At 38.4% G+C, this 20,871-nt stretch overlaps 1 protein-coding gene and 1 non-coding gene across 3 annotated transcripts in view; one reads left to right on the plus strand and one right to left on the minus strand.

The window, feature by feature from the left end:
- The window catches only part of FBXL17 (F-box and leucine rich repeat protein 17), a 526,365-nt gene that overhangs the window by 47,158 nt on the left and 458,336 nt on the right, over positions 1–20,871 (plus strand). The gene's annotated exons all lie outside the window — the stretch shown is intronic.
- Positions 14,936–15,042, minus strand: LOC129559704 (U6 spliceosomal RNA). The gene has a single exon (XR_008686633.2). It is a non-coding gene; the product is annotated as a U6 spliceosomal RNA (small nuclear RNA).

The following is a 20,871-nucleotide window of genomic DNA, read 5'->3' on the forward strand; positions in this document are numbered from 1 at the left end:
AAGTATATACTTTTTTAAATATTGTATCTTGGCCTTTAGATGGCAGCATTGTCTTTGTATATTTCAGTGACATAGCTTTTGTGTCCTTGATGTAACTGTAAAGATAAAATGCTTGTACATGGTTTTTGCAGATATTTATGGTTTATTTTTAATTTTGTCCTTTAAATGATTTTAGGGAAATTTTCTTTAAAAATATGAAATGCTTAGCTTTATCTCGAGTGTTACATGGTGGACTTGCCATCTTACCCAAAGTAGCAGAATCTTTGGGTGTGCTCATTTGTGGCACTGTAGGTACGGTGGACGTCAGAATGGGGAAAGGGACGCTGTATTTACCAGAGGGAGCTTTATGCAGGCGGCACGTGAGGACACTGACGTGACGTTTCTGGATTCAGATGATTGATAGTGAAGTAAAGAATTGAGGACTTAATATAAAATCTTCCCCCTAAGTTTTGCGTTTTTGTTTTAGTCATTTTTTGAATGAGACAGGTGCCATGCACCTAGATTGGATGTATTTTGCATTTTCTATGAAATGTTGTGTAGATTATAGAAGCAGCTCTGAGGAATGCAACTATAATGGGTGTCTGGCATGTTGTCTGCAGCCGTCTGTGGTCTATTAGCTATAGCATTAATATCACTTCTGTGCAGCACTGGCTACAAAATTATTCTAAAGCCATGTTGAGTTTGTGTGTATAGTTATTGATGCTCTAGAAACTTCATTAAGGACATTTTCTCTGTGTTTTAATTTCCGTGCTCTAGAGTCTGCTTCTCTACTTTTTGGACAGAAGTTCTTTGGGCACCTTTTTATTTAATTTTAAAATGAAGGGGTCAGAGAGATTATCTACATTTACTATCCAACGTGATGTCTTAAAGTACTTATGTCTTAAAGATGTCTTAAAGTTTTATGATTTTGAAAATGGTTTCTATCCTAAGGCTTAGGGTCAGCATATTTGATATATATGTATTATATTTATTTGGCTTATTTTTAGGATCTTCTACTTTGTAGTGTTGAGTTATGAACTAGTATAGATTTCGGAGTTACCCAAGAAACCAGTAATATATTATGATTAGATTTTAGAAAGTTTTCGGGAAATAATGTTTTCTGGTTAAAACTTGATTTCCTGTCAGTTAGTTATGACTTTTTGTTTTTTTCAACCTCCTTGTGAATTATTTTACTAGTTTTATAATTCTGTACCATCTCCTTTGGCTCCTGCTGTAACATTATTTGTAACATTGTTTTTAATGTTGTTATCTTTTGGAGGCCTGCATGTATGAAGTAGGATCTAAATTTACCTCTCTCGGTTTCCTTCTTCCAGGCTGGAAGCATTTTAGGGAATGAATGGAGCAAAGACTTCAGTTTGAGTTGAACTGAATTCATCCCATGATCCAACTGTTTCTTAATCATGTGATGCAGTTAGTTATCTTAATTTTTGTACTTTGATCTCCTTGTTTGTAGAAAGGATATAATACTACCTCACACTTGTTCTTTGGAGAAGGCAATGGCACCCCACTCCAGTACTCTTGCCTGGAGAATCCCATGGACAGAGGAGCCTGGTGGGCTGCAGTCCATGGGGTCACTAAGAGTCAGACACGACTGAGCAACTTCACTTTCACACATTGGAGACGGAAATGGCAACCCACTCCAGTGTTCTTGCCTGGAGAATCCCAGGGACGGGGGAGCCTGGTGGGCTGCCGTCTGTGGGGTCGCACAGAGTCGGACACGACTGAAGTGACTTAGCAGCAGCAGCACACTTGTTCTTAGGCAGGTCAGACTAAAAGAGATTGAGGTGAAGTACAGAATGTTGTTCAGTCGCTCAGCTGTGTCCGACTCTTTTTGACCCCATGGACTACAGCACGCCAGGCCTCCCTGTCCATCACCAACTCCTGGAGTTTACTCAAACTCATGTCCATTGAGTCGGTGATGCCATCCAACCAGCTCATTCTTTGTCATCCCCTTCTCCTCCTGCCTTCACTCTTTCCCAGCGTCAGGATCTTTTCAAATGAGTCAGCTCTTTGCATCAGGTGGTCAAAGTATTGGAGTTTCAGCTTCAGCATCAGTCCTTCCAATGAACACCCAGGACTGATCTCCTTTAGGATGGACTGGTTGGATCTCCTTGCAGTCCAAGGGGCTCTCAAGAGTCTTCTCCAGCACCGCAGTTCAGACGCGTCAATTCTTCGGCGATCAGCTTTCTTTATAGTCCAACTCTCACATCCATACATGACCACTGGAAAAACCACAGCTTTGACTGTTTGGACCTTTGTTGACAAAGTAATGTCTCTGCCTTTTAATATGCTGTGTATAGTTCCGAATGTAGAAGTCTTTGTTAAAAGCATTTTTCTCGCTCTCCCGGTCAGAATTCACTTTCTGGAGTCTACCGGTTTGAACTGGCCCTTGTCAGTGCCTGCTGTAGCTGACTGTTCCTGATTTCATCCGTTAATTACCCACAGTTTAATTCTTTTTTTTTTTTCTGCTTCCTGTAATTTGAGATTGTGGAAGCAGCTAAGTGAGTAGACTGGTAGCCATATTATCATCAACTAGGGTACTCTTGCCTGGAGAATCCCAGGGACAGAGGAGCCTGGTGGGCTGCCATCATGGGGTCGCACAGAGTCGGACACGACTGACGCGACTTAGCAGCAGCACCAGCAGTAGCAGGGTAAGTAAGGTAAACATTTGTATCAGAGCTTAAATAGCAGTGACTAATTCAGCATTCTATTAAGGCTTGTCTTTCCTGACTCCTGCTTTTCAACTTAGAGTGAATATATTAAGGGATTTGGTCCCTGCTACCCTCAAAGATGGGCTCGATAAAGGACAGAAATGGTATGGACCTAACAGAAGCAGGTCCATCTAGTCAAGGCTGTGGTTTTTCCCGTGGTCATGTATGGATGTGAGAGTTGGACTGTGAAGAAGGCTGATCGCTGAAGAATTGATGCTTTTGAACTGTGGTGCTGGAGAAGAATCTTGAGTCCCTTGTACTGCAAGGAGATCCAACCAGTCCATTCTAAAGGAGATCAATCCTGGGTGTTCATTGGAAGGACTGATGCTAAAGTTGAAACTCCAATACTTTGGCCACCTCATGCGATAAGTTGACTCACTGGAAAACGCTCTGATGCTGGGAAAGGTTGGGGGCGGGAGGAGAAGGGAACGACAGAGAATGAGATGGCTGGATGGCATCACTGACTCGATGGACATGAGTTTGAGTGAACTCCGGGAGTTGGTGATGGACAGGGAGGCCTGGCGTGCTGTGATTCATGGGGTGGCAGAGAGTCGGACACGACTGAGCGACTGAACTGAATTGAACAGAAGCAGAAGATATTAAGAAGAGGTGGCAAGAATACTCAGAAGAACTGTGCAAAAAAGATCTTCACGAAGAAGATAATCATGATGGTGTGATCACTCACCTGGAGCCAGACATCTTGGAATGTAAAATCAAGTGGGCCTTAGAGAGCATCACTATGAACAAAGCTAGTGGAGGTGATGGAATTCCAGTTGAGCTATTTCACATCCTGAAAGATGATGCTGTGAAAGTGCTGCACTCAATATGCCAGCAAATTTGGAGAACTCAGCAGTGGCCACAGGACTGGAAAAGATCAGTCTTCATTCCAATCCCAAAGAAAGGCAATGCCAAAGAATGCTCAAACTACCACACAATTGCACTCATCTCACATGCTAGTAAAGTCATGCTCAAAATTCTCCAAGCCAGGCTTCAGCAATATGTTAACCGTGAAATTCCAGATGTTCAAGCTGGTTTTAGAAAAGGCAGAGGCACCAGAGATCAAATTGCCAACATCCACTGAATCATGGAGAAAGCAAGAGAGTTCCAGAAAAACATCTATTTCTGCTTCATTGACTATGCCAAAACCTTTGACTGTGTGGATCACAATCAACTGTGGAACATTCTGAAAGAGATGGGAATCCCAGACCACCTGACCTGCCTCTTGAGAAACCTGTATGCAGGTCAGGAAGCCGCAGTTAGAACTGGACATGGAACAACAGACTGGTTCCAAATAGGAAAAGGAGTACGTCAAGGTTGTATATTGTCACCCTGCTTATTTAACTTCTATGCAGAGTACATCATGAGGAACTCTAGGCTGGAAGAAGCACAAGGTGGAATCAAGATTGCCGGGAGAATTATCAATAACCTCAGATATGCAGATGACACCACCCTTATGGCAGAAAATGAAAAGGAACTCAAAAGCCTCTTGATGAAAGTGAAAGAGGAGAGTGAAACTCAAAAGCCTCTTGATGAAAGTGAAAGAGGAGAGTGAAAAGGTTGGCTTGCCGCTCAACATTTAGAAAACGAAGATCATGGCATCTGGTCCCATCACTTCATGGGAAATAGATGGAAAAACAGTGGAAACAGTGTCAGACTTTATTTTTTTGGGCTCCAAAATTACTGCAGATGCTGATTTCAGCCAGGAAATTAAAAGACGCTTACTCCTTGTAAGGAAAGTTATGACCAACCTAGATAGCATATTAAAAAGCAGAGACATTACTTTGCCAACAAAGGTCCATGTAGTCAAGGCTATGGTTTTTCCCATGGTCATGTATGGATGTGAGAGTTGGACTGTGAAGAAAGCTGATTGCCGAAGAATTGATGCTTTTGAACTGTGGTGTTGGAGAAGACTCTTGAGAGTCCCTTGGACTGCAAGGAGATCCAACCAGTCCATTCTAAAGGAGATCAATCCTGGGTGTTCATTGGAAGGACTGATGCTGAAGCTGAAACTGCAATACTTTGGCCACCTCATGCGACGAGTTGACTCACTGGAAAAGACTCTGATGCTGGGAAAGGTTGGGGGCGGGAGGAGAAGGGGACGACAGAGAATGAGATGGCTGGATGGCATCACCGACTCGATGGACATGAGTTTGAGTGAACTCCGGGAGTTGGTGATGGACAGGGAGGCCTGGCGTGCTGTGATTCATGGGGTCGCAAAGAGTCGGCCACGACTGAGCGACTGAACTGAACCCTCCAATAATCCCACTACATTCTTGTTATCATATTCTTCAAATACTCCTTGAGAAGTGAGTTTACTTGTAATCCCAGACGTAAGTGATGTACATTTATGAAGGATTCCATTTTATAAGTACTCACTTTGGCTTCCAAAGTCTCCTAGCGTGGATATTCGTCTTCACTGCCTTTCCCCTCTGAATGGACAAAGCATTTACTTACATCGAGTGGTAGTTTCCGATAAGCAGTGATGCACAAATAGGCCTTTCTAGAGAAGGTGACAGTAAGTTACTAAACTCCATCTTGTCTTTGTTACTACACTTGAGAATTTTGCTTTCAGTTTTTGATATTTTGAAAGACTTAGTAGTGGATGGAGAAGGCAATGGCACCCACTCCAGTACTCTTGCCTGGAAAATCCCATGGATGGAGGAGCCTGGTGGGCTGCAGTCCATGGGGTTGCTGAGAGTTGGACATGACTGAGTGATTTCACTTTCACTTTTCCCTTTCATGCATTGGAGAAGGAAATGGCAGCCCACTCCAGTATTCTTGCCTGCAGAGTCCCAGGGATGGGGGAGCCTGGTGGGCTGCCATCTATGGGGTTGCAGAGAGTCGGACACCAGTGAAGTGACTTAGCAGCAGCAGCAGCAGCAGTGGTTATCTCACTGAGTGTTTATCATGTACCCAGGCACAGTGTAGTTTTACATAATTAATTCTCACTTATTCCATTTTACAGATGAGGAAATTGAGGCCTAGGAAAATTAAGTAACAGTAGATAAATGTCACAGTCAAGATTTTAACCCAGATCTGTCGGATTCCCAAGCATTTGTCTTCAAGACCTTTCATTGCCTGGGTACATCACTGCTGCTGCTGCTGCTGCTAAGTCGCTTCAGTCGTGTCCTACTCCGTGTGACCCCATAGACGGCAGCCCACCAGGCTCCGTTGTCCCTGGGATTCTCCAGGCAAGAACACTGGAGTAGGCTGCCATTGCCTTCTCCAATGTGTGAAAGTGAAAAGTGAAAGTGAAGTCGCTCAGTTGTGTCCGACTAGTAGTGACCGCATGGACTTCAGCCTACCAGGCTCCTCTGTCCATGTGATTTTCTAGGCAAGAGTACTGGAGTGGCTTGCCATTGCCTTCTCCGGATACATCACAGATGGAGCTAAATCTATATGTCTTTGAACCAAGCAATAATTTCCAAAAGGCATTATCCCTCTTAAAACATTTACTGACAGGTGCTGTAAGCCATCAAAGGAGGAAGTTAATTGTTAGCATGAGCAGAAGATCCTTTTGCTAGAATGAGAACTGATTTTAGGGGGAGCTGCTAATACTAATAGAGATACACTGAACTCTTTTCTAGGAAAATTAGTAAAATTGTCAAAGAGAAGAAGTGTCTTCTGGAGAGTGTTTAATGTTGATATTAACCCTATATAAATATAAACATAATTTTATTAGAATTGCACTCATGCAACGTTATACTTTTCACAAACATTGTATTTTTTATGAAGTTTGTATTTAGAAGCTAAATACTATTTCATTTTTCTCTAATAGGTTTAATAAAAATTCTAATGAGTTAATGAACTGATAGCTTTTCACTCTATTCGTTAACACTGTTTCAGATGTTGATTTGGTGCAGTTAAAAATGGAATACCTACTGTGTGCCAGGCACTCAAACAGCGTTAAGGAATTTAAAAAGTTATACTGCCAAAGAAAGGATATCCTTTTCTAGTGATAAGTGCTGTGGAAGTGCCAGTCGCAAAATAAGTACTTCTGTGAGAGATCAGGGAGGAATTAGGAAATCCTCTAAATAGTCGGTGACATTTGAACTGGGTCTTGATTGATACGTAGCGATGTGGTGATTGTGACGCAAGCAAACATTTTTGTGAGAAAAATGCTGCTGTGGGAAATAGCATTGACAAAAACAAGGTGTCAGAAAAATATGTGGAGTGTCTAGTTAGCAGTGGGTGTCAGAGTAAGATGAGGATTGTATCCTGGTGGGGGAAGTGTTTACAGCTGGGTCTGTGAAGGAAGGTAGGGACCATGTTGTTAAGTTTCTTGAGTGTCATGCTAAGAAATTCGTGGGTCTCTTGGTAACTGGGATTGTAGTTTGAGATTTCTAATTTGAAATGTGGTCAAATATTTTAGTCTTCTATGTTTCCTAATTTTAGGAAATTAAAAAAATTCAGAATACTGGAAAGAGTAATAACATTTGTAATATATGCCCGTCACCTAGACATCGACAGTTGTTAGCCTTTTGTTAAATTTGTTTCTTCTTGAATTAAGAAAGCAAATAAACTTGAAGTCTCTTGTCTTACAACCCATGTTACCACTATCTTTCTAGAGGTAACTACTGTGATGACCTAAAATGTTTAACAAACCAGCAGCTTTAGCAAACATAATGAATACCACAAACAACAATATAGTGTTGTTCAGTGTGTGCTCACAGGCAGCTTGTGTGTGATGCCACATGGGTAACTGCTGGCCTCACATAGTCTGTCAGTCTGCAATCTCCTTCGTTTACGTTTAAGTGGTTTTTGGTGTCTAGCTTAATGAATGTGTAATTCCTTCTTTTAAACTTTTAGTGTTCTGGCTATGTATGTATCTCCTGTCTGTCCATTCATATTAAGGGACCCTTATATTGCTTCCATTGTTTTGCTTTGTAGGTAAGGTTAACAATAAAAGCTTTGTGCAAGACTCTTGGGTTATCTATGAGAATTTCTCTGGGAGCTAGTCTAGATATGTAATTAAAGGGAGCTAAGATATCATGGGAAATAGATGGAAAAACAGTGGAAACAGTGTCAGACTTTATTTTTTTGGGCTCCAAAATCACTGCGGATGCTGATTGCAGCCAGGAGATTAAAAGACGCTTACTCCTTGGAAGGAAAGTTATGACCAACCTTGATAGTATATTAAAAAGCAGAGACATTACTTTGCCAACCAAGGTCCGTCTAGTCAAGGCAGTGGTTTTTCCCGTGGTCGTGTATGGATGTGAGAGTTGGACTGTGAAGAAAGCTGATCGCCGAAGAATCGATGCTTTTGAATTGTGGTGCTGGAGAAGACTCTTGAGAGTCCCTTATACTGCAAGGAGATCCAACCAGTCCATTCTAAAGGAGATCAGTCCTGGATGTTCATTGGAGGGACTGATGCTAAAGCTGAAACTGCAATGCTTTGGCCACCTCATGCGACGAGTTGACTCAGTAGAAAAGACTCTGATGCTGGGAAAGGTTGGGGGCGGGAGGAGAAGGGGACGACGGAGAATGAGATGGCCGGATGGCATCACCGACTCTGTGGACATGAGTTTGAGTGTACTCCGGGAGTTGGTGATGGACAGGGAGGCCTGGCGTGTTGTGATTCATGGGGTCGCGGAGAGTCGGACACGACTGAGCGACTGAACTGAACTGAACTGAACTGAACTGAAGATATCAGATACATTTTGAAAATTTCTATAGATGATGTCAAATTGTTCTTCATGAGTAACCGAAATCATGGTTTACAGGTGTATCTTGCTGATGGATTGTCAGTTCTTTCGAGGGTAGAGTATCATGTTTCGTTTTTACCCCATTCACCCACATACTGGCACATAATAGATATTCAATAAATGTTGGTTTAGTGACTAATGGCTTACTGTTGAGTTGAATATACTTTTAAAGGTATTTCTTCTAGCATTTTTGGAACAGTCTTTAAAAAGTGGGTGGACTTAAGCTTATAAATAAAAGCTTGAAAAATAGGTTAAAGCTGGAGAGTCAGTGGTTTTCTGACTTTTCAAGTAAGTAAATTTCTTTGATCTAGTTACTGTATTAATGATGCTGTTCTTCACGTATCAAGTTTACCTAGCCAAAGTCATTAATGTTATCAAGGATTATTTTCTGGGATAATATTTCTTAACAACATGCCATTCTGATGAACTATAATATAATTTTATCCTTGTCAAAATTACCCTTCTTACCATTAATAAAACTGGTTTTATTTTGTTCAGTGATATTCAAAAGATCTACTTTAATTAAAAGCTAGTTTATTTGGAAAACTTGAAAAAAAGTTAAAATGTTATTTGGCATATTTTTCAATCTGCAGAATGAATACATTTTTATTCATTATACATTCTTTGGTAGAGCTTACCATCTCTCTTTTAAAACTGTTTTTCTAGTTTCCTTCTGTGGGTATCTTTTTTGTCAAGTATCTTGGTAAGGACTTAACTGAATTGTATTCCTTCCTTTTACAAGCATAGAAAACCATGAAGAGTGAGTGCACGTGTGTGTATGTCTTTCTTCTGTAGACCACTGTGGTAGAGGGCAGGCAGTAGCTTCGATATTATCCAAATAATTTTTCTTTGAATAGCATCAGTTTTGTGTTTTGTTTTTTACCCAGTATGTTTATTTAACTAATTGTATTAATTTAATGACATTAAATTTAGTTCACAGATTTTGGGGGCCGATCAGCTGATGATAGGAGTTCCTCAGATTCAAACAGAATCACAAGTTGAATCAAGCTTAGTATTAAAAACTGATACAGATATTCCAGTGTTGATAATGAAGAATTTATTATAGCTAAAATTTTTTTTTGTTGTTGTTCAGTTGCTAAGTTGTGTCTGACTATTTAGTGATCCCATGGACTATAGTCTACCAGGTTCCTTTGTCCATGGATTTCCCGAGCAAGAATACTGGAATGGGTTGTCATATCCTTCTCCAGGGGATCTCCTGACCTGGGGATTGAACCTGAGGCTCCCATCCTGTCTTCTGCATTGCAGGCTGATTCCTTATCACTCAGCCACTAGGGAAACTCAGAATAGGAGACTCAGATAGTATTTGCATATTGTTAGTATTTTTTTTTGATCAGATTCTAGATTACTGAAAATAAATTTATTCTGGGTTTAAAATTTATAGTTGATAGGTTATCCCTAGTGTTGCAATTCTTTTACTGGTGTTATTTTCTACTTACATACTCTGTAGTTTAGATCCTTCTTTTTTTAAATGTAATTTTTGTTTACTTTTTCTAGGAGTGCATATTGAAAAATCAGAGATTTGGAACAAATCAAATTCTTTCTAAAGTGTAAGTGTGAAAGTGCTGTCTCAGTCTCTGTGCTCAAGTGTTGGCAAGTGGGTTGAGATAAAGAGCCATTAGACTGAGCCAGTGGAAACGTTAAGCTTGAATGACAGTGGGGTGCTGGGAGTACATTACGTCTCATTTATGAGCACACGTTCTTCAACTGCCTTTCTAGGCTGTCGGTCCACAAGTGAGAGGTGTTGCTTAGATCTGGTGAGAAGTTTTGGCTTACAGCTATCACAGAGGTGTTAGTGTATTAAGATATACAAGACTTAATTCCATTAGTAATACTGTTTTCGTGATTAGGCTTTAGGGGAGACGAATTTCTCTTTCTCTTTCTTTTTTAAGATGTGCTTTTCAGAAGGTCTTTTATAAACTATAGTTGGGGGCGGGAGGAAAAGGGGACGACGGAGAATGAGATGGCTGGATGGCATCACCGACTCTGTGGACATGAGTTTGAGTGTACTCTGGGGGTTGGTGATGGACAGGGAGGCCTGGCGTGCTGTGATTCATGGGGTTGCGGAGAGTAGGACACGACTGAGCGACTGAACTGAACTGAACTGAACTGAATCTGGCTACCAGGTGATAAAATGCTTCTTTTCAAGTATTTTCGTATAGTTATTATCAAAAGAGGCATTATCGTGAAAGTACATCTAGACATCCTGTGGTAAGGACTGTTCCTATTTCTTATCCATATTACCCGTATTTTTTTTTTTTTGCTATCTTTCTTCATGTTCTTATTAAAGAAAGGTCTGGAATGAGTTACCCAGATGAGACTATTGGGGTAAAATCTTTCCCTTGGACTGTACCTTCTGGTTTTTAGTAGCTGAGAAACTGAGGCCAGATGAAATATGTACTATTTTGATATTACTTATTTTTTAACCCTCCAATTGCTTCCTGTTTTATGTAGCCACATAAAATTTAGGTTGCAGAGAAGACCAATATTGTATTTTTCTTTCATGAGTGCTCTACTTCACGACTTTTGGTTTCTAAACTAGTATAGAGATTAGTTACTCCAGGAGAGTCCTTGGGAGTAGAAAATTTGTTGAGTCTATTGCCAGGTTTTCATTGACTCTTTTTGATTTAAGCATAATATCTAGGTATTTATCATTTACTGTAATGTGATACATAAATGAATATATTGAGAATTTATAATCCAAAGATAAATAGTTATATATCAGACTCCTAATTAAACTGTGTCTGGGTGATTATTATTATCTTTTATTTTCCTCTTATTGAATATATATCTCAACAGAGGAAGGTATATATATTCATTGTTTTTAAAATACCTATCAAACGACTACAGATTATAAAATTATCTTCATCATTTAATGCTAGATTTTTGTTGTGACTCCTCTGAGAACAGGGTAGAATCAGGTTAAGCTGTGACTTGTAGGCTCACTGAGTGGGGATCAAAGTATAATCCCATGCCTGTTTACTAGGTTAATGTTAACTTTAAATATTTGAAGATACTTATAAGTAGTTTGATATTTTATATGTTTTAAGTTCTTGCAGGACAAAGTTTTATACACACACATATATTGATATATTAATAAGTACTTTTTAATCATATGTAATTGTAGTCAGTTCCATTGTGTAATCTATGATATATTTTCATAAACTACAATTGTTTCAAGCTTATGAGTGAAGAATTTAAAGGAAAACAGTGTGAAAGATAATGGTATATTGTATATTGCACTGAATTCTGTCATGACCTAAGACATTTCTAAAGACTGACTTTGTAATTTTTTATACCTACAACCCAGAAATACTCTTGCTAAAATACTGTATTCATCATTTCAGGAACTTGTGGTGGTTGACCGCAGAAATGTCTGCAGTTACTTGTTCTCATTATGTTCTCAACTAGTCTATTTACTCACATGTTCTGTTGTCACCTTGCTTTCTTCCAGTATGTGTTCAAGCTGAGTGAAAGATGATTTGTTTGGTTAAATATTCGTTAAGAGTTCTACCACATTTATTACTTTCTAGTATTCTGTCAACTTCCTTTATTATTTCTTATTAATCCATTGATAATTTGTTGTAGGTTTCAAGGCTTCAGTCTAATCATGTAAGCTCCTTAAAAATGGGGATGTCCTTTTTAAAATTTATACATAGTAACTGACTAAATGGTTAAAAATTAATCTTTTTATACTTAAAAATTATAAATTTTCTGAAAAGGACAGTTAGTTAAGATGAACCATTCTATTTTGAAGTCCATTTGGTTTTCTTCTGGAAAAATTCTTTTTGTGTCCAAAAGAAAGATCTTAAAAATTAATATCTTTAATGAGGCACATGTCAGTCACTTTAAGTATGATTATTTATACTTTTAGTATGTATATATGATACAGCTTTTAGTATAAAAGATTCAGTTTTTATTAACGGCTAAATTGGTGAAATATATTTATTCTATAGTGGTGTCAAGTGATTTTCTTCATTAGTGTTCTTCCCAGAAAATTGGTAGTCATATTTTGAGGAACTAAAATTTTTCCTCAAAGATAGGAGAGAGGTATGTCATCCTCAAGAATTAGGTAGCTTTTAAGAACTGGTTTTTAAAAACTGAATCAAGGCTTGTGACTTTAAAGTTGTTCTCGTTTTTATTGCAGATTACCTGTTAGATACCTGGTTTGCATCCATTGAGGGCATTTGAGTTCTTTCAGTGCTTTAACCAGAGTATTTTCCTTCCTTGCTTCAGAAAATCTCTTGAGCTTGTTTAGGATTGTGGCTCTTTTTCTGTTGTCATTTTTAATCACTTGATTTTTCTTAAAAAGATGAAAGTTAACAAATTGCATTTATGTTAGTTTAGAAGAGCTTGCTTTTATTGTTATAGTTAGAAAGAGATAAGTATAATGTTTGATACATATCTTGATTGCATAGTACCCAGAAAAGTATCCAACATATCTGGCATTAAATTTAATTAGAACATCTACATTGCATGCTTTCAGCATGATATACCATACAGAAGATTACACTGACAATTTTTAATACTTTATGTTCTTATTTTTGAAGTATCATAAATTGGTTCCATTTATGTTATTATCTTTTGGGTCTTAAATATGTCCTAATAGTTTTATAGAATCAAAAATTAGGGAAAGAATACAACAAAAGAAGCATAGATAGGTATCTTGTTAGAATCATGTAGTTTATTTCTTCATTTTCTTGGAGAATTAAGTGGCATTTGGAAAACCTAAGGAAAAAATTGGGCAAGTATTGGGTCAGCAAGCTGTATTGTTTATCCTTGGATTAAATTGTACTTTTTCAGTTTAGAAGTGCTACCTTTTTTTGGTATACCTAGATGACTTTCTTCTGTAAAGTCAGTCCGAGTGTGTATATAAGCATCATCTGTTTTTATATATTAAAGTCTATTTAAAGCCATCATATTATAATAATATACTTTATGATACTTTTAGATTACAGTCAAGATAGATTTTTTTTTCTTTCTAAGAAGAGTAAAATAGTGCTGACTACTGGTCAGTATTAGCATAGGAGATATTTCACATATAGTCTTTTTCTTTTTTTTATTGGAGGCTAATTATTTTACAATATTATATTGGTTTGTTTTGCCATACATTGACATGAATCCGCCCCAGGTGTACATGAGTTCCCCTTCCTGAACCCCCTTCCCACCTCCCTCCTCCCCTTATCCTCCCTGAGTCATCCCCATGCACCAGCCCCGAGCATCCTGTATCATGCATTGAACCTGGACTGGTGATTTGTTTCACATATGATAATATACATGTTTCAATGCCATTCTCCCAAATCATGCCACCCTCGCTCTCTCCCACAGAGTCCAAAAGACTGTTCTATACACCTGTGTCTCTTTTGCTGTCTTGTATACAGGGTTATCATTACCATCTTTCTAAATTCTATATATATGCATTAGTATACTGTATTGGTGGAGAAGGCAATGACAAGCCACTCCAGTACTCTTGCCTAGAAAATCCCATGGATGGAGGAGCCTGGTAGGCTGCAGTCTGTGGGGTCACTAAGGGTCGGACACGACTGAGCAACTTCACTTTCACTTTTCACTTTCACACATTGGAGAAGGAAATGGCAACCCACTCCAGTGTTCTTGCCTGGAGAATCCCAGGGAAGGGGGAGCCTGGTGGGCTTCCGTCTATGGGGTCACACAGAGTCGGACACAACTGAAGTGACGCAGCAGCAGCAGCAGCAGCAGTAGCAGCATACTGTATTGGTGTTTTTCTTTCTGGCTTACTTCACTCTGTATAATAGGCTCCAGTTTCATCCACCTCATTAGAACTTGTTCAAATGTATTCTTTTTAATGGCTGAGTAATACTCCATTGTGTATATGTACCAAAGCTTTCTTATCCATTCCTCTGCAGATGGACATCTAGGTTGCTTCCATGTCCTGGCTATTATAAACAGTGCTGAGATGAACATTGGAGTACATGTGTCTCTTTCAATTCTGGCTTCCTCGGTGTGTATGCCCAGGAGTGGGATTGCTGGGTTGTATGGCAGTTCTATTTCCAGTTTTTTAAAACTGCAATACTTTGGCCACCTCATGCGACGAGTTGACTCACTGGAAAAGACTCTGATGCTGGGAAAGGTTGGGGGCGGGAGGAGAAGGGGACGACGGAGAATGAGATGGCTGGATGGCATCACCGACTCTGTGGACATGAGTTTGAGTGAACTCCGGGAGTTGGTGATGGACAGGGAGGCCTGGCGTGCTGTGATTCATGGGGTCGCGGAGAGTCGGACACGACTGAGCGACTGAACTGAACTGAACTGAGGGAGTCTCCACACTGTTCTCCATAGTGGCTGTACTAGTTTGCATTCCCACCAACAGTGTAAGAGGGTTCCCTTTTCTCCACACCCTCTCCAGCATTTATTGCATGTAGACTCTTGGATAGCAGCCATTCTGACTGGTGTGAAATGGTACCTCATTGTGGTTTTGATTTGCATTTCTCTGATTATGAGGGATGTTGAGCATTTTTTCATAAAAATATGGAACGCTTCACGAATTTGCGTGTCATCCTTGCGCAGGAGCCATGCTAATCTTCTCTGTATTGTTCCAATTTTAGTATATGTGCTGCCGAAGCGAACACCACATACAGTCTTTTTCAAAGGTGTAAATCATTGTCAGTTGGTGTATGGATTTGCCCAGTGTCACAGTTTCATTCTTCAGATGTGAGAGCCTTTCCCCTTTCTCTCCATCAAGGTGTATCTTTCTTTAGCTGTTGTACATACTAATTTCTCCAGTTATTGGAATTAACTTGTAACCACCTTAATGTTTACTCCTCACCTTTGAGATTTTGTATTTATCCATGTCTAAAGTTAGTTATTTGTTTTTATGCATTATAATATTAAAGGTATATTAAGTTTGCCTAGGTATATTATTGATCAAGTACTTCTTTCTTCTGACCTTTCCTTTCTTAAAAAAAAAAAAAATGACTTAACCTTGAAATTGATCTTAGAAGGCCTCTAAATCTGCTATCTGCAAATCTTTTTATTGCATGCCTGATGAGATGTGTGTGTGTGTGAAGGTTATTTATTAATGAATATATAAGAACTCATGCAATATTCTAATGACAGTTGAAAATTTGTTAGTGAAATGGTATCAAAGTGGTCTTTGACCAAATTTTTAAAATTTCTAGCATTTAAAGTTATTGTTATTAATGCCTTAAAGAAAGGTTATATATACTCACCACATTGTTTAAACAAAACTGGAGGAGCTTACTTTCAATCCTGATTAGTACCAAATTAGTGTGAGAATACATAGTTTAACAATCTATACCTTGCCTCTTCTGAGTGTGTGCATTGTTTTAGGGGATCTTCCCATTTTAGGTGGTGTATGGTGCTAAGCAGTGGTCCTCGTAAAACTTTTGTGGTTTCATTTACAATTAACATGCTCTTTGACAGCTGGCCTTTATTAATCTCACACCATGGGTTTGAAACTTTTTCCTTAAAGCTTTATAGTTGAATTACCATACATTGTGTCCTTTGTTTTCTCCTGGAAAAGGATTTAAACAAACTTTCTATTGCACCTGTTGAATATGTATTTCATAGTAACCACCATGAAGTTTGCAGCATTTAAGAAGATGAAGAAGCAGAGATAAAAGATACATATTCAAGAAGGCTTGGTTTCACAGTTGGTGCATAATCCTTTCTGCTGTCATTGGTACCCTAACCCTGTACCTACCAGAACAAAAGAAGCTGAATTGGAAATTGTGGGAGCTGGGGAGCATTCAGTTGGCAGTCCATCGCTTGGCCCATCGGCGTTGTCAGGTCTCAGTTTGATGCCCTTTATTCCTTCTGACAGATGTGAGGTAGGGTCTACCAGGGGGAAGTCATTACTAGAGAGAGGGCAGTGTCAGATCAAAAGTAACCAGTGATCAAACAAGGTAAAGGGCTGTGGAAAATAGGCTCTCTTTCTGGCCTCAACACCTGCCTGATCACTGAAGGGGATAGTTTTTCTGTGTCAGGGCAAGTTGATTTTCTTTGATGTACAGTGAATTAGAAGTCAGAATGGAACAGAAGATTTTTACATCCTAGTTCTTGAGCAGTTTATATGTTTAAATGTTTTACTTTAATTATCTAGAGGTTATAGAGTCATTCTCCGTAGAATAAAATATAAAGACTCACTCCTACTAACTTTGTTATCAATATTTCTTTAGAGATAGTATTAATGAACAAGCAAATTTCAATATAGTATATTACAGGCTGAGAAGTCATCAAACTCTTTCTTTCAAACATCTAACTTGAACTAATCAGAACATTTATATAATTATAATGGTATATAACAAATGCTAAGCATAGCACATAGTAGGACCCTTCAGTGGTAAAATTTCAAAAGTTACCTCACTAAGTAATTTAAAAAAAATTAATTAACTCTTTCTTCCTAGTGGGAAAATTATTACTGTTATTATTAGAAATTATTATTGTATTTTATCTTAAGGTAACCCTTTCTAACCAAGTTATTTGAAAGACAATTTAATGAGACAGTCTCACTGAGGTTTTGTATGTGTGGTTCTTTTCTCTGCCCTTTCATCTTTGTAGGTATGAGACTAAAGTCTGGAAGAGGATGATATTTTTATCTTCCGTTAGTTTTCTGTATGGATAAATTGACAATTGAGGCATATTTCTAAAAATTTCAGTTTTTCTTCACATTAAGGTTAAAGATTTGACTGCTACTAGATTTCACTGTCCAATTTTTGGTATTTTAAATACTGCTGAGTTGCAGGCTCAAAGTTAGCAGTCATTTGTCTTCAAATGAGAATTTACTTGAAATTATTGATTTTCCAGGAAGATAAATAAGTGGCTCAGCCTTTTAAAAATTATTTTTAATCTAATAATTTATCTGCTCATCTTTGCCAAAAGCTTCATTTTTGTTTGCTTTTGATAATTAGGTAACATAAATCTTCTTTCTTCATCAGGGTCTCCTTTTTCAGTATGGAATTCTAATATTGTCATTGAGTCAGGTGTCATAAATTTCTATTTGATTAATTTCATTTGGAATAAAATGTCTTGTAAATTAATATTCTATTTCTATTTTTGAAACTTTAAAATTTAAGAAATCTTACTACAGACTCATTTCACAATCTAAATTTTAACATATTATCTAAGAGTGATATAATTTAGTAAATTAATCTAAGGAAAGTATGTTTCTAATCTTAAACTTGATACTATTTAAATCTAATTTAAAAAATATTCTCTGTTGCATTTTTATGTTCTTTTTAGATTGTTAGGTTGAAGGTTCAGTGGCTCCATGTTGGTCTCTTGGATTTTGTAACTTCCATTTATAAATTGTTTGCATAAATGTGGAAAATGAGGTCTTTTCTTCTTAGTTTTGATATACTGCAATTGTAGCAATTCCTGTTACTTGATTTATAGGTTACAAAATTTACTTTTTTAAGTGGTAGTGGTAGTTGGTCAGGATTATCTAACTAATTACTAATTTGATATGGAGGTAAGTGAATTTTAACCTTACCAAATTACCTTTATGTTTTACTTACCAGTTTAGAATATATCACTGGTAGCTTAATAAATCCAATCATTGTCATCTTTCATAAGAATAAGATGATTGTACTAAATTTCTTTGATTGCTGGACATATTATGGACTTTTTAATAACAACTTTTGAGGGAATAAAAACTACGTTAAATATTTATATTGATTTTAAGACTTTGATTTTGTGCTCAGTCGTGTCTAGACTCTTTGCGACCTTTTGGACTGTAGGCCAGCAGGTTCCTCTGCCCATGGGATTTCCCAGGCAAGATGCCATTTCCTCCTCCAAGGGATATTCCTGACCCAGGAATCGAACCACGTCTCCTGCATTGGCAGGTGGATTCTTTACCACTGTGCCGTCAGGGAAGCCTCCTGTGATTTTAGAGCTACTTGGTTGTAGAATGGCTTCCCTGGTGGTGAAGATATATATATATATATATTCATATCTGCCTTTATATGTTTGCAAATATGGTTAATTATACCTAGGAATAGTTCATATTCAGTACATAAGTATTTTCTGTATACCTAGGAATAGTCAGTTTCCGTTCCGTTCCGTTCCGTCGCTCAGTCGTGTCCGACTTTTTGCGACCCCGTGGACTGTAGCCTACCAGGCTTCTCCGTCCATGGGGTTTCCCAGGCAAGAATACTGGAGTGGGTTACCGTTTCCTTCTCCAGGGGATCTTCCCGACCCAGGGATTGAACCCGGGTCTCCTGCACTGGAGGCAGACACTTTAACCTCTGAGACACCACGGAAGCCCCAATAGTCAGTTTAATGATATGTAAATATTGAGTGAGCTAACTAATAAAATGTTTTTAAAGATCACATTAGTACATTTCAACTTTGATTGCCACAGATTTTTTTCCTTTGAACAAGTTACAACTAATCATATCTGTAGGAATGTGGAATACGGAATACATTTTTGTACCAGTTTCCACTTTTAGAGAGTTTCAGTCTGAATGGAGATCTCAAATGTGTGCGTATATGTGCTTATACATAAATACATATGTAATATATATTTGTGTCTATATATTCAAAATAATATAAGATAGTGAAGTAATTTCAAATTAATGTAATTTGAATTTAAAAGGGAGTTTTTTTGTTCCCTGGATTATGCTTCTTTGCTTTATGAAGGAGTCTGAGGTGTTCACATTGAGTGTTGATTTGTCTTTCTTTGCTCTCTAGGGTATATCTTAGTGAGAGTGCTTGAGTGATAAATACAGCTGGCATTAAGTGTTTAGGGTTATAGTTTTAGAAGCTGCATGCAGTTCATTCCATTGAGGTTTATTCAATAGTGTTTTATAACGTGAGGCATACCTGAGGAAGTGGAGCAGTAAATCCCTTGCATGCTTCTTAGAAGTGTCAGATAGCTTCAGGAAGATATGGTGGTTCAGTTTTGGTGTAGTTCCTTGGGTTTTTCTCAGTGTAGAACAATCATTTAGGTAATTTATTGGAAAAAAAATTAAATGCATTGATTTATAATATTTGGGAGAAGAGAAGCTAAAATTAGAGGCAAAGGTTAGAAGGTAGAATGACATACCCTCGAAAATGATATTGAAAGCCTGGAAGTTAATAAGTTAATAGTGCTAAAGTTACAAGTGGTTTAATTCTGGAAACTATGTTTTCCTTGGTTCCTTCATGGTTATATACTGCGTGGGTCAATTATTTTCCATAAGTCCAATATCCTCTCCCATTTACTTATTCATTCATTAAGTGTTTATTGAGTAATAACCACATACATGGGCTTCCCTGGTGACTCAGTGATAAAGAATCCACCTGCTGTTGCAGGAGATGTGGGTTCGATCCCTGGGTTGCAAAGATCCCCTGGAGAAATGGCAACCCACTCCAGTATTCTTGCCTGGAGAATCCCATGGACAGAGGAGCCTGGCGGGCTAAGGTCCGTGGGGTCCCAAGGGTCAGACACAGCTTAGCAACCAAACAACAGCAACAGCAGAACCACACACACAGCACTGTGCTTCTAGACCCAGGTTTTCTTGGGTCGTGCCAGCCCGCTTACTATAAAGTAACTCAGTTAACATGAGCAGTTTCTTTCTGTCCTGTATTTATTTGCGTGTGGAAGAGCCCACTGGGGAGGACAGTAACTTTGCCCCGGCAAGGCCATTGCGTTAGAGCTTGGACTCAGCCTTTCTTATATTGAAAACACATTTTAAGAATATGAAAATAATGATGTCTAGGTATTTTATTTGCTAGTGATGATAACCTCTAAATTAGTTACCTAAGGTGAAATATTTTGAAGATTAAAATTAAAAGGAGCTAATGTATGGGCTTCCCTGGTGGCTCAGAGGTTAAAGCGTCTGCCTGGAATGCAGGAGACCTGGGTTCTATCCCTGGGTTGGGAAGATCCCCTGGAGAAGGAAATGGCAACCCACTCCAGTACTCTTGCCTGGAGAATCCCATGGATGAAGGAGTCTGGTGGGCTACAGTCCATGGGGTCACAAAGAAAACATGGTATATTCATTAAAATGACTTGTTAGCTTTTAAAGAAGACTTTGCTGTTAAAGGTAGATTTGTTCCATTGAACTGTAATCGTATGTGGGTAGCAATACTTGAAAAATTAAATCTTATGAATTGAGTTTTTGGCATTACTCTGTTTACTTTAATTATTATTAGTATATTTGTAAGGGCTTCGCCATCTGTATCACAGAGCCCTCCCTCATAAAGACCCTCAGTTATATAGTCTTCTGGGCGTGGCACTGGGGAAAGCCAGATTTCTGAGCAGTTGCTTTCCTTTGTTACTTACTACTGTGGATTTTAGGAATGGTACTGTGGTCTCTTTCCCTCTTCTCTGTGATATCTTAGAAATCAAGAAACAGTAATTGATCTGAAAGCACTCAGAATTTCTCTCTTTTGTATAGAATAACTTTTTCTTTTTAACCCTTATTTTCCAGTGCCTCAGTTTCTACTTGTTTTTC

The sequence above is a fragment of the Moschus berezovskii genome, chromosome 8, assembly GCF_049115385.1.
Source record: "Moschus berezovskii isolate FMDL1 chromosome 8, NW_MosBer_1.0, whole genome shotgun sequence".
Lineage (NCBI taxonomy): Eukaryota > Metazoa > Chordata > Mammalia > Artiodactyla > Moschidae > Moschus > Moschus berezovskii.